This window comes from Rhinolophus ferrumequinum, chromosome 16 (genome assembly GCF_004115265.2).
Source record: "Rhinolophus ferrumequinum isolate MPI-CBG mRhiFer1 chromosome 16, mRhiFer1_v1.p, whole genome shotgun sequence".
Lineage (NCBI taxonomy): Eukaryota > Metazoa > Chordata > Mammalia > Chiroptera > Rhinolophidae > Rhinolophus > Rhinolophus ferrumequinum.
This window is the reverse complement of record NC_046299.1, coordinates 7160303-7184732: the sequence shown is the minus strand read 5'-3', so window position 1 is coordinate 7184732 and position 24430 is coordinate 7160303.

The window sequence follows — 24430 nt, the reverse complement described above, 5'->3', positions numbered from 1 at the left end:
CCTACGTATACATCTCAGAGAAACTCTTGTTCATGTGCTGCAGGAGACCTGCTGTGAGACCTTGCATGGCACACTGTGGATAAAAGGAAAACACTGAAAGCACCCTAATACCCATGGGTAAGAGAATGGAGTATGACAGAAATACATGAAAATGAATGAGCTATAGCGACGCACAAACATCTGTATGAATCTTGGAAACGTAATGCTGAGGGGAAGAAAGCAACTTGTAGACCATCATAGAGAGCAGCATGCCATTTTTATAAAACTCAAAAACCAATCAACATTAAAGAACATTGTTTAGATGATGGAATGATAAACACACAATTCAGGAGCCTGGCTCCCCCTTTGGAAGAGGCAAGGGAATGAATGAGGCTGGAGCCAACAGGTAACATTTTCCGGTTGGCAGTGTCCTGTTTCTCGACGTGAGTGCCGGTGCCACGAGGGACGTGTTACGATTGTGCTTCACAATGTGCACATGTGTTTTATACACTCTTTTGCTTGTCAGGTATTAGTAATTAAAACCAAAAATAAAAATAGTGTGCCATGGAAGGGCTGGGACTTGACGGGCTGCAGCTACAGTCATCAGTTGGCTCTTTGGAAGGTGGGGGGTGGAAGAGCTGGCGGTGCGATGTCAGCAGAGAGGCTGAGCTCAGACTGGTGGGACAGAAGAGGCAGAGGTTCTCATGAGAGCAGAGTCTAAAAGGGATTGCAGGCCTCTTCCAAGATCCAACACGTTTGGTGACATCTTGGGACAGGATGGAGACTGAGAGTGGAAAGAGGTGTGTTTCAGGCATGTTCACATCTGAAAAAGAACAGAGCCTGGTTTCTGGTGAGGGAACTTGCTCTTGCCAACTGCAGCCTCTTGGGATTTCTCTTCCCACTTAATGGCCGATATTGGTGGTATACGTACAGGCTGTTACTGAACTGTGATGTAACAAATAAAGCTGCTGGGAGGGGAGAACGTCTGTGAGCTTCAGCCTCAAAGCAGTTCATCTGTCCAGTGGTGCTATCGGAAAGAACAACCGGAATATTCTATTTTTCACGGGAATGGGGACACCGTGGTTTTTAGTCACAGACAGAGACGGTGAGAGGGAGCTAGTCTTTTGACACCTCCATGGTTCTAGAGAACTTTCAATGAAGTAAAATAAAAAAATGTAGAGTGTTCTTTCAATTTCACGTGTGAAGGCTCTTCGCCCTGTGGGATTAGGACCCGGCCCCAGTGGGGAGAGACCAGACGACTGTCTCCTGTGGTCCCTTTTCTTCCGGGTGCTTGAAAGACGCCCCGCTCTCCAATGCAATGGACCTGAAGGAATGTGGATAGTCTATTGTTTCAACAGAACATGGATTAATGGATTAACTCTCCTGAAAGGTGTGCCGATCGGCTGGCAGTAATGCCTTTTATGGACCCGGTATGACATTTCAGTGACCTGGAAACCATGGGTCACTGAAAATATTTGGTATTTGGTGTGTTGTTTTCTTATTTGTTTATCCAGAAAAGGCTCAGTGTGGGTTCTGTTCCTGGTCATTGAGCAAAGGTCCCTAGTGTGATCCATTGTCTTTTATGACAGAAGAGGTGCAGGGGTTCCGTGACAGGCAGAAGGCTAGTCTGCTGGGAGCCTTGGTTTTTGGCTTGTGCCACCACTGTTCAAGCCACATTCCCTTTTAAAATGCTGTCCTATGGAAATCACCAACAGAGCTTAGCAGGAGGAGCTGAAAATCTTAATTTGATAAATACCAGGGGTCTTTGCGTCTTATTGTCAAGTTAGAACAGGATTCTGCTCCCTCGTCTGTCATCTTCCTGTCACCTTTCGTAGTTAAGATTGGTTAGAAACCTCTGCCCAAAACTGGTCTGAGCAGGGCTCCAGGGATGAAGGCCATCTCCAGGTTAGAGCACGTGCGTTTTAACTGCAAAACCTAACTTGATAAAGCATGGCTTCCCCATGCTTTACAAAGATTGATTTTTAAATGCATATTAACGTTAGAATATAGAAAGCCTTGGCCATAGTTCCTGCCCTGCCCCAAAGAAAACTTATATTTTCCCAGTGCTTCAAATATGGAAACAGCAACCGTCAGCATTGTTCTCCTAGTGGGTGTGGTGGCTCCAAATAACTTACAGGCTCTATGTAGATCTAGAAGCAATCAAGTCCTGTTTGTTATTATGACATCAAATAAAACCAGAATCTTGGATCATTACATATGAAGATCTCTTGCCAGTGGCCAGTGGAACGGTGGGGAAGACCTACCTTTTCTTTTTCTTCTGTCGGCTGGAGACCCAGGAGGATGGGCAGAGCAGCCTGGAAAAGGCTGGCTTCTAATTGGGTCTTTCCAGCCAACTAGGCTACCAAAATGATTGTCTTTTTCTCTGCGAGCCTTACTGACCTGTGGCTAATGAGATTTGTGCTTCGATTAGTTGTAGAACATAAATTAGCTAATCAATGGCAATGGATTCACATTATTTCTCATACATGAGTTCTGCTGCAGTGATCTGTATTGAATATTCCAATCCATTTCGAATACGCCGGATGATTCCGTTAAGGTGGCCCGCTGGAATCTGGTGGCTTCTGTAGCCTCCTCCCACACAAGGGCTAGGCCAGGCCCCGCTCACACACCTGCCTCTCACGGCTATAAATCGCCCACTCACGGTGAGGGCCAAATAGGCTTTGGGAGAAAGTCGTGTGGGGAAAAGCAGGAGAAAGTCCAGGAAAACTCATAGCCCAAGGCGACCTCTTTCCTGAAAAGAAACAGGGTTAGATTGGCATCAGAAAACAGGTGAGCTGCTGTCAGGTTTTCGATGTGCAAACTTTGCAGAGAGTGGGTCTTAGGTCTTCACTGTTCAGCACCAGGAAGTGTATCTGTGCTTTGCTGTAGTTATCTCGTCTGTACAATTAACTGGCATCCTGGCATAAAATGTGGAAATTTGTACAGTCTTCAAGGCAGCTGTGGGCTTTATGGTACAAGTTCTGTTAGTACTGAAGCCACAGAAAATTAAATGTTCCCCAAAGAACTTCCAGATGTGCTTTATTCTAATGGGGTCATTATGCAGTAAATTAAAAAGCAGGGTAAATGGAACTGTAAAATTTAAATTACTCTAAAACCACATCTCTTTGCTTTGAGCATTCATTTGTGGGGTTGCATTTGCAATAAATGTGAATTAGGCAGCTGCAATAACTGTTAATCATATATTTATAAAATAGTAATGAGGAAATGAATAGCAGAGTAAGACAGCTGCACATTTCTCTAATAGTGTGTCAACTGTGAACATAATAAGATGTGGAACATTGTTTGGTGCTGGGCTGATAATACCGCTGAATGTAAAAGATCGCTTCAGCCTCTTAACTTTACATGAAATTATACATAAAATCCATAAAAGCCCATAATAATGCATTATGCCTCTGAATTGTATTCAATATTTTTCTTTGCTTTGATTTTCTGAAATGAGCTCTACTTTCACCAAAGCCATCTTCCAGGCATCAGTGAGGCTTTTGTTTCAGGCGATGTCGGGCTTCTAAGATTGCAATTGGATTTAGAGAACGCAGGGCCGATGCAGGCAAGGAGTTAATGGTGGTGCTTTGTTTTGTTTTCTTGGAGTTTCTGTAAGTGGCCAGAGGCACGCTTTGTCCCGGGTGGAGGACAGTGTGTCCTCCCCACAGGCCTCCCCAGCTGCCCCCTGATATCAGGATTGTGGAGAGAGGCCACTCCCAGCCCAGCGGAGCCCCGGGGCTGCAGGTTCGGCCTGGTGAGAACAGGGACACCACCTTCAGCCGCTGTCCACACAAGCATCCTCTCTGGGGTTGCGGCTGGGGGCTGAGGCGGGTCTCGACGAGGGGTGAGAGTCCCCGCGTCAGGGAAGGATGGTGTCCTGGTAGGTGCAATGACGACTATCACTTGGATGTCTCCTGTCCCTGTCTGGCCTGGTGTTTGGACAAAACCCTTGCCGTGACCATCTGGAAACTGGCGCTTTGAAGGAGATTTCTTCCTGGGCTCAGAGAGGTGCAGAAGGGGACGTGCAGCCGAGTGTTCACGTGGAAAGGAGACCCTGCCGTCTCCTTCTGTCACTGGAGTCCACAGCATGGCTGCGATGAGGCAGCTGCTTCTGACAGAGCATTCAGGGCGGTGCTCAGGAAGGCCCCACCACACCCTCCCAGCCCCACGTTAAACCCCGGGAGGGCCCCAGATAGGCCGTGGTCTCCACTTTTGTGGCTGAGTATGCTGGTCCCTTGGTCTGGAATGTTCTTTCCCACTTGGCAAATTCCAATTACTCCTGGACTTCCCTCTCAGGAAGCTTTCCCAGACTCCCGGATATCTTTTCTTCTTCCCCTGGTGCTCATTTTACTATGTGTACGTAGGTGGTCATTATTACAGAAAATGTGGAAAATAGAAACAGGCACAAAGAAGAAAATATGTATTATCCGTAACTACTCCCTACCTGGGGATCATTCCTGTTAACATTTGGTATACTTTCTTTCAGTCTTTGCTTTATTTGCGTTCATATCCATGGATCCAAATATAATCATACTGTACATAACATTTCGAGGTTGTTTTTATTCAATATATTATGAATGCTTTTTATATCGCCAAATGTTCTTTTACATCATAATTTGGCATTTAACATGACCTTCAAAGAATGTACAACGCAAAGAATTCCAAAATTTGTTTAACCATTCTCTTATTTGTTTAAAAATTCCATAGTTTATTTAACCATTTTTCTGTATGTTTAACCATTTTCTTATTGTTTATTTAACCATTCTTCATTTGTTGACAATTTATGGACATTTCTTGCTCTTTTAAATCATGTTATCCTTAAAAACTTTTGCCAATTTCATAGGTATGAAGCCTCATTGTAATTTTAATTTCAATTTAAAAAATTTTATTTATAGCAAAGTAGAATTTTTCCCTTTGTTTTTTTTTTGCCTACTTACGTATATGTATTTTTCCTTTTGGGATGATTAAGTACTGCCTTCATTAATTGAGTGTTTTATGGGCTCCCTAACCCCACGAGTGGGCACTGCAGCCCCCATGCAGTGAGAAGGACCGAGGGCTGGCAGGTTGAGACCTTCCCTGAGACACACAGTTAGAAAGTGCTGGAAACGCCACATGGAAGTGCATGTCTAACTGTTTTTCTACTGGGGTGCTGCTGGCTTTGTCTGTAATTTTTGGAGCTGTTTGCATATTAAGTTTAATTCATTGCCTTGCCCATACAGCATCGTCTTTTAAACAGAAGCTGTAGTGTCCCAGCGTTCTTCTCAAAGGAGGGGAACCCCCCTCCCCGTTCCCCACGCCCCCAACACACCCTACCCACCCCCGCCCCAACCATTGCTCTTCCCATTTTGACTTTGTTCAGAGAGTCACCTGCTTAGTGACTCCACTTTCTGGATTCTTCCCTTTGTTATCTCATGATGTCTTCCCCAGTGCAAGGTGGGTGGAGTGCGGACTGGTACTTGTCCTACACGTGTGAGGAGATTGAAGACGGCCCAGCGTTAGAGATTTAACGGGAAAGCCAATTAAAAACAAAAACAAAACCCAAACAGCATTAACAACCAATTCAAACCAAACTGAACAAAAACTACCCCAATGTAATGATCTGGTTGGTTTGGAGTAGGGGTTCGGGCTGCCAGATAAAATATAGAATGCCCAGTTATGTTGGAATTTCAGGTAAACAATTAATACTAAAATTACTAAGAATAGTTTTAAAAAGACTGAAAAATATTCCCTGCACTATTCAGGACATACTTATACTGAAAACGTATTCTTTGTTTATCTGAGTGCCATAATGCTAAGAGGAAAGCCTGATACAGACATTCATTGAAATGATACACTTAGGGCAGAGTCAGAGGGACTGAAAGATGAAAGGTGGGCTGACTGGCCAAGTTCACTTTTGTTTTGAAACTTCCTCATTCCTTTCTATCCGTTTGAACAAACTGAGTAGTGCAAGGTTAAGGGCACGGCCCCTCACTGCCTCTGTTTTGATGCATGGGTGTGCGTCGGTGCAATGGAGGGAGGAAAGCTGTTTCTTCCTCCTTGCCAGCCTCCTACACCAGCACCGCGTTTCTGGGGCTGCCCAAGCCTCCCATTTTGGATGCGGGCGGCTGGCAATGGGAGGACTTGGTCACCATGGGAGCCAGGATGGTTATTATATAGTTGTCCGTTTAAAGAACATCAACAACAAAATGTATAAAACTTCATTTTCTTTTCTGATGAAAAAGATCACAACATAAGTAGCCACAGAAGATGTCTGGTTAAACACCGATGTGTAATGATTGTCGTAGAAAACTTAGGAACAAGAAAAAGAAGAAACTTCAGTCACTCAGAGAAAAGCACTGTTAGCACTGGGGTATATTTCCTTCCAGTTTTTTTCTATGTTCCTTATATTTTTCTAAGTGTAAAGTCTGGAAGGCCAAGGGAAAGTGGTCCCTTTTTCAAAGGCGTAGAGGTGTTGGGGCTTTCGAGGGAGCTCAGCAAGCGTTAGGTGCAGGCAGCTGGGAAATGTGGAGAAGCGAAGGCTTCACCGTTTGGCTCCCATCCGGGACAGCGCTGGGCTCCCTGGCTGGGAAGTCTCTGGGGAGAAGCCTACAAACTTGTTAGGAGCCTTTTGGTCTTTTTCCAAATACAATTTTATTGGAAACCCTAACATATGGAACAGATAAAAAGGGCATCTCAGCCGTATAAAAGTATTTTGAAAGTCAAATGAACAATATTTTAATATCAGTCAATAAGAACCATAAAACTGTTTTGAATTTGGGTTTCTGAGTTCCCTTTGCAGTCTACCAGCCTCAGCTCCAATTCAGGTTAGATTATTTTTTTTCACAGCCATGAACAAATCCTACTTGCCAATGGTAATTAAAAAAATAGCTTCCTTTGAAATTTAAGGGTACTCATCAATTAAACTGTAATAAAGGAGAAAAGATGCATTAGCGTGTCTCCATTGTGTTCAGTGTTGGAAGGCACACAGTTATGATTTAAAAAAATGATGTACTTTAAAAGATTAATTCCAACCAAATATTTGAAGACCTTCTGAGCACCCAAAAGGGCCCCACGCTAGAGCAAAGCTGGGGGTGACCTGCTTCTGTTCATCGCTCTCTGGTCAACAAGAGTGTGTCGTCAGATTGGGCTCGCCAGTGCTCATTCCAGAATTGTTGGTCATCTTGGTACCAAGGGGCTCTTGTTGGAGACTGAGTTAAGGCTTGTCCTGAGGGCATCAGCAATGGCCCCAAGTTCGGACCCACGTACTCACAGGGGCCTGTGGGGGCTTGATCATTGTCTGTTTCTCCCTCCGCAGTAGTAATGGCTACCGTGTGCTGAACCACTGCTAAGTGCCAGGCCCCATGTAGTAGCCTGACGTCATGGGAAACATACTGTGATGGTGGAATTAAGTCTACGCTCACTGCTCCTGGGCTGGCTGGAAGGGACACCCTGGAAAGCCTGCTAGGGTGGGGGGCACGTCTGAGTGACCAGAGCTAAGGGCCTTTCTGAGAGGCTGGGTCTGGTCAACCACACGGCCTTGGTTTTGATGTGCACGCTGTCCCCCTGCAGGGAGGGACACCACCCCATGACCTCCCTTGTTTCCCTCCTTCTTTCTCTCCTCTACGTAAGACAAGATATGGCTTGATGGCAGTCAGGGAATATTTGTTGAAGAACGAATGAGTGGTGTGAAACGTGAGCCTGCCTGGGTGTGTGCGTACGTCAGTCCAGCCCGGACCAAGCATAAGCAGAGCGGTAGCTTGAAGAAGGTTGATGTCAGAGGCCACCTCTTACAACCGCGACCAGGTACTGAACCTTCCTGAAGTTCAGTTTCCTCATCTGAAAAAATGGGTCACAAGGCCAGCCCGGTAGCTCGGGCGGTTGGAGCTCTGTGCTCCTAGCTCCGAGGGCTGCTGCTTCCATTCCCACAGGGGCCGGTGGGCTCTTGGCCACAGGGTTGCCAGTTCAATTCCTCGAATCCCACGGGAGATGGTGGGCTCCACCCCCTGCAACTGGGATTGAACATGACACCTTGAGCAAGGCTGCCTCCCTGATGGCTCAGTTGGTTGGAGCGCGTCCTCTCAACCACAAGGTTGCCGGTTCAACTCCCGCAAGGGATGGTGGGCTGCACCCCCTGCAGCTAGCGACGACAGCTGGACTTGGAGCTGAGCTGCACCCTCCACAACTAAGACTGAAAGGACAACAACTTGACTTGGAAAAAAAAGTCCTGGAAGTGCACACTGTTCCCCAATAAAGTCCTGTTCCCCTTCCCCAATAAAATCTTAAAAAAAAAATGGGTCACAAGCAATAACGGTGCTAATTGTCCACAGTTACAGGGGATACGTCCCCTCGCTACAGGCCAGACTGTTACCTATAGAGTGTTACCTGTCAGAGTGTTACCTATATTAACTCCTTCAGTTCTCCCATTAACCCTCCCTGTGAGATAGGTAATTTCATCACCCCAGTTTACAGGTGAGGAAACAGACACACACAGGTTCAGACCCTTGCCTGAGGTCCAACAGCTAGGCAGTCTGGCGTCCAAGTTCATGCCCTTAATTTTTATGTTCTCCTGCTCCTGTGCAAAAGGAACATTTGGGGGGTCTTCCAGGCCCTTTCCTTCCTTTTCTGAGAATTGCCTCCCATCTCCCACACGTCCTTGCAGGCACTTTTATCCCTTACACTAAACATCCTTTGTGTTTGCATCCTTTCAAAGCTAATAGATATTTAGTGTTTGCATCCTTTTATTCTATGTGACCTCTTCTGGGCATTAAACCCAAAATGAGCTTTCACGTTCTCTCCAAGAATATGGAATTGGGATTCTGAGCTGTAGATTGGTGTCCACTGTTTGCTTAAATGTGTAGAGTTGGGTGGTGAAGCTGTGTAGTCTGGTGTGGGAGACGTCCCTGTTTGCCGACCTGGTATCCACAGTAGAGAAAGGACACAGAGGGGATCTGTTTCTTGCAGGTAAAGGGGCTCTGATGTCAAGATCCCATTAAACAATGCCCGAGGAAAGGGCTTTGTATACTCTGATCTTGGGACAAATGATCAACTTATAATGCTTTAAAAGCTAATAGATATTTAGCGTTTGCATCCTTTTAATCAAAGGCTAGCCAAGATGAATCCTTCACACTGTCAACTTGATAGAAGTGTTCTTTATCTCGTGGAGAAGACACTGTGCCCACCAGGCCATTCTTCCACTGGTGCATGTGGACACCAGTGAGACTCCCTCGGGAAGCCCACTTCCCCACCAGACTCTTAGTCACGTGGTTGGAGTTCCATTAGGAATGTTCTGGCTGCAGCAAAGAAGGGAGGTTAAAATACGTGGTGGCTGCAGGCCCTTTGTGGAGGACGGCTGATCTCCCCCGAATTACCGCCCTTTGAGTCTCTGCTGCATCCAGCGCTCTTTTCGTATATTGGCTCTGTTGAAAGTGATTAAAGTGGAGATCTGATTGGATAAGGCCATCCAAATTCTGTAAACGCCACTTCGGCACAAATGAACGCTTGCAATCAATTTAATTTTTCAAATAAAATGATTAAATTGCTATTATTGTCAGATCATTTTTTATTAAGCAAACCTTTTAAAATGTTAATTATTTAGGCCCCTTGAAACACTTTCATCTTTCCCGACTTTGCTCTTGAGCAGAAAGAGTCTGCTTGTTCCCAACACCAACCGAAGGGAAATGCCGGCTTCCCGTTTTTACACCTGCAACTATTCTCCTTAGCTCTCACATTTATGTGAATTTAACTTTAATTTTTCTGCCTTTCATCTTCTGAATTAGTCGTATAATGCACAGATCACTGCTTCACCGCTTCTTTCCTGTTTATTTGCCTTAACAATAGATTCATTAACTAGATTTGGGTGCTCAAGCCATGCGACCACATCTATTTCAAAGGAAGATTTAATGGCATTTCATATTTTTCTACATTAGGGAAGATTAAAGTATATTACAAGACCCTTCACTGCCCTATTTTCTTCATTTTAGAAGTGGTCAGTTTTAAAATGTTTTCCCCCCTCTCTTTCTTTCATCTGCAGTGTTCGATAAATTGTCAGACCTTTCGGTGATAGTCCTGGCAAACTGAGTTCCGTATTACAACTGGGATGCATTGTTTAGCCCATCAGCAGTCAGATAAAGCACTCCTATTCACACAGGACATCAAAAGAACAAATATATGTTCGAAGTGGGTAAAAAGAGGACTGAGACTCAGATACTTCATTTGCTTAATTGTTAGTGATTATTTGGCTAGTTTCAGGGTGATCATTTTGCTCACTCTGAACCTCGGCTTACTTGCCTGATGTAATAGGGGTGTGAAATCTATATCCGTATCTGCATAGATCTAGATTCCTGATCACAAATTACACCATTTGCAGACAAGGCAGGTGTACCATCTTTTAATAGCCCAGGGGCAGGCATACTCACATTTTAATAGTGGGCAGTAACGTGGAACGCAAGGTCCGGGCTCCTGCCTTTTGATTTCTGCCATGTCCCGTCTCTTGAAATCGCCAGGAGACTTGAAGACATTCTCAAGCTAGAACAAGGGAGGTGTTAAGATTTAAGCCTTTTTTTATTTTTATTTTTTGTAAGGTAGAGAAGGTCAAAGCTGTCGGGGACCCCTGGGGCTGAAGTGTTATTCGGGTGTGCCATCTATCAGCCCAGCTCATCACAGGGAGCCTGCCCCCATCTCAATAAATACAGCACAGCCTTGCCCGGAACAGAGTCTACGTGAAGTTTGGGGATGTTGGTGAGATGTGGGAGGAAAGGGAGGAAGACAAATTTTACGACAGTCCAATCAGGGGGTGTAGGTCTTAGGCAATAAGCAGGTAGCCTAGTTTTCTCAAAAGAAAAAAGAAAATAATGGAAAAGTGTAACATTCACTCGGAGGCCTCAAAGGCATAAAAAACCCAATTCCAACTGTTATAGGTCCCTGCAGGAGTCTACAAAAGAACTAAGCTTTTTAAGTAAGAAAACTAGATTCTGGCCCACAGGGCCCTGTCACTGCTGCTTAATGGATGAAATTCTTTGGATATAAATATGCTGTTTACTTCTCAGCTTCAGCTTTCATAAAATATAACCTTTTTATGATTTACAACCCACAGAAAAACTGGAGGATGGATTTTTAGCTCTGAATTGGTTGGATGTCAACAAGAAAAATATAGATAACATATCGAAGTAGCGGGGTGTTAATGCCACACAAAATGATGAAATTATTTTTGTTTAGAAAAGTTAAGTTTGTTCTTAGAGTTGTTGGTGGATGGCAGTTGTGAGAGGCAGGGCTGACGAAAACCTGTGACATGTGTCTCATTGTTAAGTTCTTGTCCAGTGGCTTGTGAGTTTGGGTATATTGACTCCGGTTCTCCATCAGTCACGTCTTGTTCAAAAGTTTGGGCTAACCACAGATTTCCTCAAAAAGGGGAAGGGCCATTCTTTGTCTAAATTGCTCAGGTCATCAAGTGCTACCTTTCAGTTACATCTTCTAACATCAAATGTAGAAGCCAGCTCCGATCCTGCAGGCAGGAAGGAGATGACCGAACAAGTCTTTTTTCACAAAGATGATTGGAAAAAACGAAGAGCAAACAATCAAATAAGCAAACAGACTGAATCCCCAAATAAGCAAGCAAGCAAACAAAGAAAAGCAAACCCTAAAATCAAAGGCAACCACAAACACTGCACTATGCACTCACAAAAGCCAACCCAGTCCTTGGATGTTAGGCTGGAAAAGATCACATGCTAATTTGTCATTCAGGAATCTGTATTTGTTTTATAGATTTCTTGTTAGTGTGTGTGTGTGTGTGTGTGTGTGTGTGTGTGTGTGTGTGTTTGTGTCCCCACATGTATTGGTAGGTTGTCTTTTCTTCATATCGTCCATGCCTTTATGCCTTTTTATCATAGAAATTAAAAATGAAGTCTTGTTGTTGTTGTTGGTTGTTTTCAGTGATTGTGGAAAGAGGCTGATCCCAGATGAACTGGCCAGGAAGTTTGCAAATAGGCTTGACAGCCAAAGGGATGAGGTTGTCAAAACTGTAAAAGGGTTTTTTTTTTTTTTTTTTAAAGATTTTATTGGGGAAGGGGAACAGGACTTTATTGGGGAACAGCGTGCACTTCCAGGACTTTTTTCCAAGTCAAGTTGTTGTCCTTTCAATCTTAGTTGTGGAGGGCGCAGCTCAGCTCTAGGTCCAGTTGCCCTTGCTAGTTGCAGGGGGCGCAGCCCACCGTCCCTTGCGGGAGTCGAAACCAGCAACCTTGTGGTTGAGAGGACGCGCTCCAACCAACTGAGCCATCCGGGAGCTCAGTGGCAGCTCAGCCGCAGCTCAGCTCAAGATGCTGTGTTCAATCTTAGTTGCAGGGGCCGCTGCCCACCATCCCTTACGAGACTCGAGGAATTGAACTGGCAACCTTGTGGTTGGGAGCCCACTGGCCCATGTGGGAATCGAACCGGCAGCCTTCGGAGTTAGGAGCATGGAGCTCTAACCGCTTGAGCCACCGGGCCGGCCCAAGGGTTTTTCTTTTGCCTCTTCCAAGTACTGAAGGAAGGAAATTTACTCTGTTTTTTGCAAGCTGCACTCAGCACATTGAAATCTCATGTTCTGGAGGCTGGAAGACCAGGTCTTCAGTCTTTCTACAACCTAGAAAGAGCAGAACTGTGAGGCCATGCTGGAGGGTGAGTGGGAGGTCTTTCTCGTGGTGGCCAGAATGGAAGGGGTCCTCCTCACCCACTGGACTTTTGGTTTTGGAGGAAAGGGTCCACCGAGAGGACCACCACGGGTACCCACTTCCTTGGGTGGTGACACATAACCCTGTCCCTTGAAGAGACCTGTGGCCCCAGAAGGTAGAGCTGCATGGGCCATGTGGTTTATGGACAAGAGACATTGTCAGAACTTACATGTTGAGTGTCAGCATTTACGTGTAGAATATCTCAAGCCTCTGGTGATCTTCAGTGAACCGAGGTTCAGGAGGAAACCTCAGGACGTTTGTTTTACGTTTAGAGGAACAGGAAGGAATGCTCCCGCTCTTTATCTTGGGTTAGAAGCCCTCAGGGTGGAGAGAGGAGCTGTGTAGTGTCAGCCATGACCACGCAGTCAGGTCAGGAGCTAGTGCTGAGTCCATTCAGTGTTTTGGAAGCCGTGAGGAGAGCCCAGGGTCTGTGTTGGTTGTTGGAGCGGGGGATGCTAAGATAAATTTCCTCATGTACTCAGTCTGCATAGTTTGCTCACTGCCAGCCAGATGCAATGGCAAGTCTTTGGACCTAGAATGGGACTTTTACTCCTCATGGGGCCCACATTCTAGAGGGGGATCTACAAGCCAGTAGGCTGTTACAGTGTAGGGTGATTAGCCTGTAGACCCAAAAGGACCTACAGGCCCCCATGCTGTGAGATAGGTATGCCCATTTTATAGTTGTGGAAACTGAGGCCAGGGCAAAGATCTATGCTTGGTCCTGCTCTGTCGTGTCAGGTGGTGTTGTGTGGTCATGGCTATCAACTACGACGTGCCACTGTGCCAAGTTACAGACTGGAACCTCAAGAATGACCACAGACCATGGTCCCACTGCTAACCAGGTACCAGCTTCCTGTTAACCAGTAGCCTGGTGCTAAGAAGTCTCTGCCCACATCCTGATGAGATGCAGAGTGGAGAGCGCTCCATGGTGCGTGTGAAGCGCGAGTCTTCCTGGGTGAGAGGACCATTGGGCCAGGTGATCATTTTCTGTCACCTGCTCACTCCAAGATGTGGCTGGTCTTGGAGAAATAAGACGGGACTAGAAGTCAGACAACTTGTCTCAAAATAGAAGTCTTGGGTTCCTTTTCTTTTCCTTCTGGAGTTCTTTCATCTTGGCGTAGACAGGAGTATTTTGAAGGTGAGAGCTCAAACTCCCATGTGGTATGGCTCCTTTCCTGGAATTTTAGGAAAATTCATCCCATTGCTTTCTGACCTTCAACTGTCCTCTGAATCCTAGACCCAGTTTCCAGGCTAGCTCTGTCACATCTAATACCTCAAAGGAACAATCGGTACAAGAAAAAAAATTTGGTTCTTTAATTAAAATCCATGTTTGGCTTGTGTTCAGAGGCATATTTTTGCATTCTAAAATGTTTCTTTTCTCTTTGTAGTTGGGCTTTGCTTATAAATAGAGCTGGCTCGAAGTCACATTAATTTAATTTTATCTGTGATTCAGATCAGCCTAGAATGCTATTAATTTGGATTTGACTGCCAGGAGAAAACAACATTCACTAACATCTACTTTTTAGCTGGGTTATCGTGTAGTAATTAGGATGCGTGTTGTACATAATCTTGATTTGAATAATCCTCGCTTAGTTTTTTGTCTACATAGATAAAAAAGCTATTTTGTCAGTATTTTGGAAGTAGGAAATCATATTGATTATTTTAATCAAAATCAGCATTTGTAAATTGTGGCATTCTTTTAGGAACAATTAATGTACAAGGCAGAGATTTGTCTCTCTGCCCTGCATTGTAGATCTGTCTCGAATGCATTAAGATAGAGCAGAAGTGACAGTCCAGGAGCCCCAAACACACACGGCCTGGCCTCAGCCCTGGGTCTTTGTGGCCTAATGGTTAGCTGTGGAGGTAGTTCTATGAGATCTGAAATCCCAGCTCTGCCACCCAGGAGTTGGGACCTTGGGCAAATACGTGAAATGATTGCACCTCAGTTTCTCCATTTGTAAACGAGAGATTGATATCTACGTGGGGATTAGTTAAGGCAGGTTGGATTCCCCCCTGTGTCATTTCTTTATGCTTCTGTCACCAAGAGGAAGCATCTCGTTGTGAACTTGAGCAGGGATCAACAAGCTTTTTCTGTCAAGAGCCAGACAGTAAATATTTTAGGCTTTACCGCCATAGGTTTTCTAGTGCATCTACTCAGCTCTGCCTGTCGCTCAAAAGCAGCCATAGATGGTACAGAGATGAGTGGGCAGGGGTTTGGTCCCTGGCGTGGGTTTGCCAAGCTCTGATCTGGAGCAAAGCTTTGGAATCGGACAACATGATTTGGATTCAGCTGTCACATGGGACCTTGGACAAAGTATGTCACTTCTCATTTTTCCATGTCAACCGCAAGGCTGGAGTGAGAAATAGATGAAGTAATACTACGGGACAAGCTGTTGGCGTGTAGCCGGCACATAGCTCAGTGAGTGGTCACTGATAGTCTTACCTGTGACTCCTTCTCTTTTTTTGAGCATCCTCCATTCCTTTCCTTTGCTGCTGCCAACAGAAGGTGAAGAAGGAGAAGTCGCAGGGTCAGTGGCCTGGGCCTCGGGCCTTGTCAGGAGGGCCGGGAGCTCTAACTGCAGACGCTGGTGTTGGAAACGTGGGACCCTGGGGATGCTCCAGTTGTATCATAGGAGTAGGAACCAGATCATGGCATGCTGAGGATTGAATTGGGGGTGAGGAAATGTAGAGCGCAGGTATAGACACATCCTTCAAGAAGCTGAAGTGAGATGAGAAAGACTAGAGAGGTTGTTTTACACTGCGGATGCTCTAGAACTGAGTTTTTCATTGAATTGAGAGAGAAACCTGAAATTGAAGTTCCTTAATGGATTCTTATGTTTTACATTAGTTGGACCCTTCTGGTCACTTTGGAGAATCTTTAACATTGACGAAATAATTAAATTTCTGTCAAGTAGTGCCCTGAAGCACATTATATAGAGTTGCCCATGTGAGAAGTAGCTTGGTTACAAAACCTGCAATTGGGAGCGTCTGTCTTTGTGGTTTTCAATTTGGGACTTAGAGTTGATTGTTGTATTTTAAAAATTTTATTATTTATTAAAGTATAGATGACATACAATATCATGTTAGTTTCAGGGGTCCAACATAGTGATTTGACATTTACATATGAGTACCTTACGATATGACTGCCGTATAAGTCTAGTAACCGTCTGTCACCATGCAACGTCATTATGATCTTATTGACTGTATTCCCCATGCTGTACATTCCATCCCACGACTTACTTATTTTATAACTGGAAGTTTGTGCCTCTAATCCGCCTTCACCTTTTCACCCATCTCCCCAACCCCCCCTCCCATCTGGCAACCACCCACTGGTTCTCTGTACCTCTGAGTTTGTTTCTATTTTGTCTTGTTCATTTCTTTTTAAGATCCCACACGTAAGTGAAATCATATGGTTCATTGCAGCATTGTTTACAATAGCCAAAATATGGAAGCAACCGAGGTGTTTATGGATAGATGACTGGATAAAGGAGAGGTGGCACGTATACACGATGGAATATTGCTCAGCTATAAGAAAGAATGAAATCTTGCCCTTTGCGAAATATGGATGTACCTTATGCTAAGTGAATGTTGTAGTTTTAAAACCTGGCTGTTAGGTTAGGGTTGCCAGATAAGACACAGGGTGCCCAGTTACACTTGAATGTCAGGTAAACAACAACTACTGTTTCAGTGTAAGTGTGTTCCACGCACTACTTACTGAATCCGGCAGCTCTGAGTAGGGTGCCTTAATGTATTTGACTTCTCCGCTTGGATTGGTGTCACCCTGGCAGCTTGTGGAACTCCTGTTTCAGTGGATGGAGGGACTTGGGCTTTCCCCAGCGCTCCTCCCTGAGTGAATTTCACTCTGACACACAGGCCCCTATCACGTCGACCACTGCAGACTAAAAGTCCAGTCCATCAATTGTAGGTGGTGTGGTGACATTCAGAAAGAACCCTAATGTCACAGTTATTCCCATGGCGCTTTTCCTAATAGCACAGTCATGAGAGGGGTGCGGTTGATCGTGAGTCTGGATGCCTGCGGATCATCTCAGCTTTGTCCCTGATCTGCTGTGTGACTTTGGATAGGTCCCTTGACCCTTCTGGACCCTCGTTCTTCGGATCTGAAAGTCAAGGCATCAAGTGAATTGCTCTCCGAGGCCCTTTCCAGCTCTAAAACCCAATGAAACTTTGAAAAGAGACAGATATGATGGCCTTAATTTAAAAACTTAGAATTTTTCCCATCTGGAGGGGAACTTACTTGGTCATGATTAAAAAAAAAAAAAAAGATAAGACACATTATATTTGTTTCCTAAATGCTTAGAAACATGATTGACTATAAGAAAGAAAATCCCCAAACCCTGAAGGAAACGTTACATTTTATAGTGTATCCTCTTTTCCGTGGAGGAAGCATTTGCAATCTGTTTTGAGTAGAGTAGTGTCTGAATGATTACCGTGACTCTGCACCAAAGGCAAGAATTTTCTCCTGCTGGAGAATTCCTGGAAACAGATGCTGCTGCCCGTGGGCAGCTTTGCAAATGGATCCTGGTGTAGAAACCTGTAAAGGCCGGCGAGGCTGCAGCCAAGGCCACACGCCATGAATAATAACCACGGGGACGGTGACAGCAGAGGCTGCCTTGTACCCAGTGTTTGCTTTGTACCCAGGCGCTGTTCCAGGCCCCTTACACACATCATCTCCAGTTTCCACCATAGCAGTCAGCACACAAGAACCCACGTAGTACCGGCCTGATTTCTTTCTCTTCTCGTTGGGAAGGAAAATTGGACTCGAGGACCAGGGAAGGGAAGAAGGACTCATCTCTTAAGGCTGGAGAAGAGAGAAAATAATCGCCATCCTTGTTTTAGAGATGAGGAAACGGAGGCTCAGAGAGGTTAAGTGGCTTTCTAGATCAGCTGCACACCAGCAGCAAAGCGGGTGTTATTAGAACCCAAGACTCTGGCTCCAAACCCCCACCCCCATCTTGACCCCCCCAAAAGGGACAAACTCACGTGATCTTTCTAATGTCGACACTTTTATTCCCAGGACCGTAGACATGAAGAGCTGTGAAGTCAAGACTGTTAACCCCGCTTTGCCAGCTTGGGGGGTACAATCCTTGTATTTCACACGTAGATTGGATTTCTTGAATCAGACCTGGCAAACACTTTCATGTAGTGAACTTCTGATTTAAGGTAGAAAGCTGAAATTAAATGGAAGCATCCTTGTGAATCACAACAGAAATACAGTGTGCTCGTGACCCTGTCCTGCTGTGCCTACCTCAGGCCTTTAACTGTAACGGGCAATGTATTTGCGTTTATCTGCATTCAGGCTTCCTGTTTTCAGACAGTGCATCACATCAGGGATGGATTGCCTCACCCCTGAGGATTTTGGTGGTGCAAACAAAGTCAGTCTTCTATTCTGAGCAGGCAGTAAAACCTAAGAATAGAGAGCATGGGACTTTGGACCCTTAGCCTCTCTGGAGGTGGAAAGCACTGACTTCCACCCCTGTGCTGGGCCTTTGCACTGACTGGTTCTTTACCTGGGATGCTCTCACTAGATCTGCTCTCAGGGCACATGGACATTCAGGGGACGGGGAAGGGATGAGCCTCACCTGAGGTGAGCGTAATCTTTGACTCGGGTCACATTAGCCCGATTTCCGACTTTGTCCTCAAGGCGTGTTGACCTGGGTGATCTGGGAAGGCGAGACTAATTTACTTCTTGAGCTACTAGGGGCCCAGCTCCAGGGAACAAATCTTGAAGGAGGTAGGGCTTTTTCCAGGATGTGTTCCCAGCTGTGATGGGATAAGGTGCAGATACCAGCTAGGGGAGAAAAGAAGAGTGCTTGACGGTTTGGCAAGAGGATGCCAAGTCTCCAGATTTTTTCTGGGATCATAATTTTGCAACTGTGAGAGCGGAACTCCTCACTTTGAACTCTGAGGATTAGGCTGGATTCCTGCATCAGGTGTAAAGCCCCTTTAGACTCAAGTGCCATGTAATCTAGGTGTAACCTTTGTTTAACAAAAGGGTCAAATTGATTCCAAAGCAATGGTGCCTGTTATTGGGGGCCAGGTCTGTGACGTGCTTCACGAGGAGTATCTCACCGAATTCTCATCAGACTTCTCTGAGGCCCAGATTATTACACCCATTTTATAGGTGAGGAAATTAAGGCTCAGAGGCTCAAGTAACTTGCCTGAGGTCACATAGCTAAGTAAGGAGTGAGGTCAGGTTTCAAACTCAGGTCTTTTTTGTTCCAAAACTCAAACTCTCTACCACTGTAATAAACTGTTTAAAAACGTTAAGACCCAAGGAGCTAGATTTGACAAAACACATAGGATTCTGCCTGGGCAGACGCTGTAAGGATCACCATTATAAAAGGCCTTTAAGAGTTAAGATTTTACATTTGACTTTTAATTTTTTCAAATTTATTTTAAAAAAACCACACACCAAAAAACCCATCGTGCCAAAAGTAGGAAGGTTTCATCCGTATAGTGGATTCTGCAAATTCTCATTAGAAGCAGAATAGACATGGAAACGTCACCTCATCCAATTAGGACTCCCCCTTCTATGGGACGTTTATGTTGCAAGGGACTGCAGGACCTTGGGAGCCACCTTGCCTTATGGGTCCACCATTCCCAGCCCACGGATGCCCTTTGAACATCAGATTTTTCCTGGGAGGACAGCTATCCTTTCAGTTAGTCTCTAGACAAGGCTCCAGGGGCATAGGGGTTCTCAAGCCCTGCTCGCATTAGAAACCCTCCAAATCCAGCCCCTCTGGGAGATCAGCGGTGGGACTGGCTCAGTGGCACAGGATCCCATCTCTAAAGCCACTCAGGCTCCTGCGGGCAGAGCTGGCTCTTGGGCCCAGGCTCTTGACCCCTGCGTTTGTGGGCTTTTTGCAACGCCCATGAGATAACTAGGAAGCACCTTCTACTTCTAAGGTCCTCCAGAATTAGGAGCTCGTTCTGAGACACCGTGACTTGTTTGCTGCATTGTCTTTGCTACGTCTCCCTTGTGAAGTTGGGAGAGTCAAGAAGCATCCTCTATTGTTGACTCTTGCAAACCTTGACAGGGGGTATCAGAGGCTTCTAGGCTTTCCTTTCTCAAGGTTAAGTCATCATATTTTAGGTGGGATAATGAGAAACAGGAGCATCCACGAGGAAATGCAGGGCGTGGTGAAGGGCCTGGGAGCCCAGAAACATGTAAAAACTGAATGTTCTGTTTGGAGAAGACTTGGGGTGGTTGGACCCAATCATTCTTTCCAAGTACATGAAGGAAAACTGCTCGGAAGGGGAAATTGGTCTGTTTCTTATTGACCATAAAAATGGCTGAATGAGGACTAACTGGGAGACCAGATAAGCCGTGAGCTACCTCTCAAGTCAGAGATTCTGTGATTCACCGTGCAGAAGTCCCCCTTCTCACCCTATAATTACTCTGATCTCCTTCTTCAGACTCTCTACTTCCTGTCCCACAGGGACCAAATAGATCCTCAAACTCTAATGTCTGATTTAAAATAAAATAGCCGGAGATCTATTGTAACCGGCACAGGAGCTACAAGACAGCACAATTCAGCTTCTTTCCTAATAATGAATAAAATCACACCAGCAATTTCCCCTTGAATACATTTGTCAATCAAAGACCCAACCCTTGGAGAGCTTCCCCCCGCCAGAGTGTCCTCCGGGTACTATCTGTGAGAGGAAGTACACTTCTCAGCATCGTTATAACTGGAGCAAATAGGCTGAGAGCTTGTTTAATTTTTTAAAAGAGGGTTCTCCAGCTTTTGGCTGGTCTAATGAAAACTGGTCTGTGTCTACTTTGGCTGAATCCTTTGCACAATGACACTGCCCCTGGTCTATAATTTCTGCTAATTGCCACTTGAACAAAAGCCACATTGTATAGCTTCTTGGCTGCCTCCGAGTAGAACCGGCCAGAATGTCTAAAGCATTCTCATTGCGAAACCTTCTTCCTCGGGACTGGCTGCATTTATCTACACTGCAGAGGCTGAAAGCATATTTTCAAACTGGGTCTGAGTGTGTTCCATAAAAGAAGAATTTAAACAGAGACCATGAGTTGGCAACTCAAATATTTCCCCGCTGATGGCATCACCTTTTAATGTTTTTGTAGAGCAAGAATAATTGTGACTTAATAAGTGAAAGCTTCAAGAATTTCTGTTTTGAAATGAGCTCATTTGCTTTAGGAGCTTAAGAAATTTCATTAGCGTTTGGAGTGTTCAGGGATAATAGCAGGTAAAATAGTGAAGTTAGAGGGATCTGGCATGAATCTCCCCTACACCCTTGGGTTCTCAGTGACTTCACGAATGTTTTCTGGGGGTTCAGGCCATCATCCATGCCCAGAGAACCTTCCGTTCATGAGGTCTCGAAAACACAGAGGCATGGACTGGTAAGATGGGGAAGGGACCTTAGAGGTCGTTTCAGTCTAATTGCTCAACCATCCATTTTGAAAATCTAATCTAAGTGTCCTGAGACTCAATCAGAGGTTGCTCACCTTTGAGGATCTAACACAAACTATGAAAACGATTCCCAGTGTCAGTTGTTTCACAGACATGCTGATTGAGACATACAATCAGCCCCTCCACCACCCCACGGAGCACATTTTAAGAAAATCCGGCCTGGATAAATACGATTGATCCAAGCATGAGGTACTTATGGGGACCTGCTGGAGAGTTTGTATTTCACAGAGTAATAACTTAACAAATTCGAGGTTTTGAGAGAGTTGCCAATTTTTAATTGTGTTGGGTGAAGACAAAAACAAGATCATCTACCCCCAACATTCCATAAAGAAAAACACATTTACTACCAGCCCCCCCCAAAAAAAATTAGTAAAGGCATATCTGATCTTGGCATAAAGAAGAATCCTTTAATTGAACAAATTTGGCTTTATGAGCTACAGATCAAATTGTTCTATTTTTAAAAATTTACCAAAACTTATCAAGCATTAGCCCTGGTGTTTGGCAACCACAGCTGTCTGGGCCTTTTTTCTCTTCTTTGGAGAACCGTGTAGAAGCTGCCGAGAAAAGCTCTTGTTCAAGGGGCAGCCGGCAGGCCTGATGTAATCAGGCAAGGGCACCGTGTGAAGGATTTAGCCAAAGCAGACTCTCGTCCCTGTACAGCCTCTGTTCCCACCCTTTCCTCAGTGGCTGTGCATCCTCTCTCTGAACACAGGCAGCCAAGAGAAACTTACAATGTCCAAGATTGAATTTGGAGGTGGCTGTAGGTTGTCACAAAGTCCAGATGGTGAACTGAAGCCCAACATCTACTGTCCCTTATCCTACCCTCTGGGGCCAATAGGAAACAAGCTTAATTCCTTTCCCTCGTAACAACTTCTTCACAAACCAGAAGATAGCCAGCCCGGTTCTTCCTTCTCCTTCCCTTTACCTCAGGAAACATTTTGAATCCTTTCATAATTTCAAGGCACCTTACCATCCGGATAGTGGCACCCTGGAATCCAGTCCAATTTGTCTAAGAATGAGGTGTGCAGAATTGAACTCTGGACTAAGAGAGACTCTGGTTTAGAGGAGAGTGGAATTATTCCCTTGCTTGTTCTGGAGGTGGTTTTTTGTTTTGTTTTTAAGTAAAAACAGTCTGATATTGAATTAGTATTTTTTAACTGAAATTGAATTTGTAACTCAGACCAGTCAAGTTTTTATTCATATGTGGCTATTCAGGTGGCTTTCTCATTTTATAAATGTGCTCATTCCATTTTTTTTCCTGACCCTGTTTCTGCCCTTACCAGTCTCACTATCCAAATTGATCTTTCATGAAGCTAGCATTATCCTAATACAAAACCAGTCAAAGACATTACAAAAAACAAACCAAAACTACAGTTCAATAACTTTTATGAATATAGATGCAAAAATCCTTAAAAAAATGTTAGCAAATTGAATTCAGCCATATATAAAAAAGGATCATACATCATGATTAAATGGAGTTTATATCTGGAATGTAAATTTAGTTTAACATTAAAAATCAATCAATGTAAATCACTCTTTTGGCAAAATAAGTAGAAAAACCATATGATTATCTCAGCAAATGCAGAAAAAATATTTTAAAAAAAGTTAACACCCATTTATGATTAAAAAAAACTTCACAGCTAACTAGGAATGGAAGGAAACTTCTTCAATTTGTTAAAAGGTATTTATGAAAAACCTACATCGAATATCATACATAATGGTGAAAGAGTAGATACTTTTCCTTTGTGATTAGAAAAAAAGCAAGAATGTTTGCTCTCACCAGTCCTATTCAACAGTGTAATGAAGGTCTTAGCTCGTACAATAAGACAAGAAAAATAAATAAAAAGCATCAGAGTGAAAGGGAGAAGTATAACCATTTTTATTAGTGACAACATAATTGCATATACAGAAAATCCTACAAAATATACAAAAAAGTTAACTAGAACTTATAGTAAAGTTGTAGGCACAGGTCATTATTAAAAAAATCAATAGTGTTTCTACATATCAGCAACGGACAATCGAAAATTAAATGAAAATACTTTTTATAATGGCATAAAAACACTAAATACTTAGGGGCAAATATGTGCAAGACTTGTTTACTGAAAACCTCAGAACATTACTGAGAAATTAAACTCTAAATAAATGGAGAGAAATACCATGTTCATGGATCGGAATCCACTCAATATTGTTAAGATGTGAGTTCTCCCCAAATTAATCCGTTGGTTCAGTGGAATTACAACATGCATAGGCTTTTTTTTTTGGTAGAAATTGAATAGCCAAAACAATGAAAAGAAAAAAACTAATAAAGTTGCAAAACTTACATTATTTAATTTCAAGACTTACCATAAACCTACACTGAACAAGGGACAATATAGGATCAACATAAAGTATAGATATATACGCCAGTGGAACAGAATAGAGACTCCAGAAATATACCCACATACTTATGGACAGCTGATATTTGACAAAGATGCCAAAATAATGCAGTGAAGTAAGGATGGTCTTTTTCAACAAATGTGTTGGAACAACTTGATATCCATGTGGGAAAAAGTGATCTTTGTTCCTGATTCGTACCACAACAAATATTAACTCAAGATGGGCCATAGACTTAAATATAAAGGTTAAAACTATAAAACATCTAGAAAAAAATATGAGAAACTACATGTGATTTTGGAGTAGGCAAACTTTTTGGACCACAAAAAAACACAAACCATAAACAAAACAACTGAATTCATTAAAATTCAAAGCTTCTGCTCTTTGAAAGACACCATTAAGAAAATGAATAGACAAGTTCCAGACAGAAAATGTTTGCAATATGTATGTTTGACGAAGGTCTTGAATTTAGAATATACAAAGAACTTTTACAACTCAAAAATAAGAAGACAAATAACTTAAAAAATATTTGAAATGACATTTGACAAAAGAAGATAGATGCACGGCCAGTGAGAGCATGAGAAGAAGCGCAGCATCAACAGCCATGGAGGAAATGCAAACTAAAATCAAGAGACAGCTTACTCATTCCCGAGAGTGGCTGAAATTAAAAAGACTGATACCTGTTGGTGAGAATGAGGCAGTGACTGGAACTCACACATTCTGATGAGAGTGAAAAATGGAACAACTACTTTATAAAACATCCTGACAGTTTCTTCTCAAGTTAAATATACCGTGTTTCCCCGAAAATAAGACCTAGCCAAATCATCAGGTCTAATGCATCTTTTGGAGCAAAAATTAATATAAGACCTGGTCTTATTTTACTGTAATATAATATAAGACCAGGTATAATATAATATAAATACCAGGTATGAA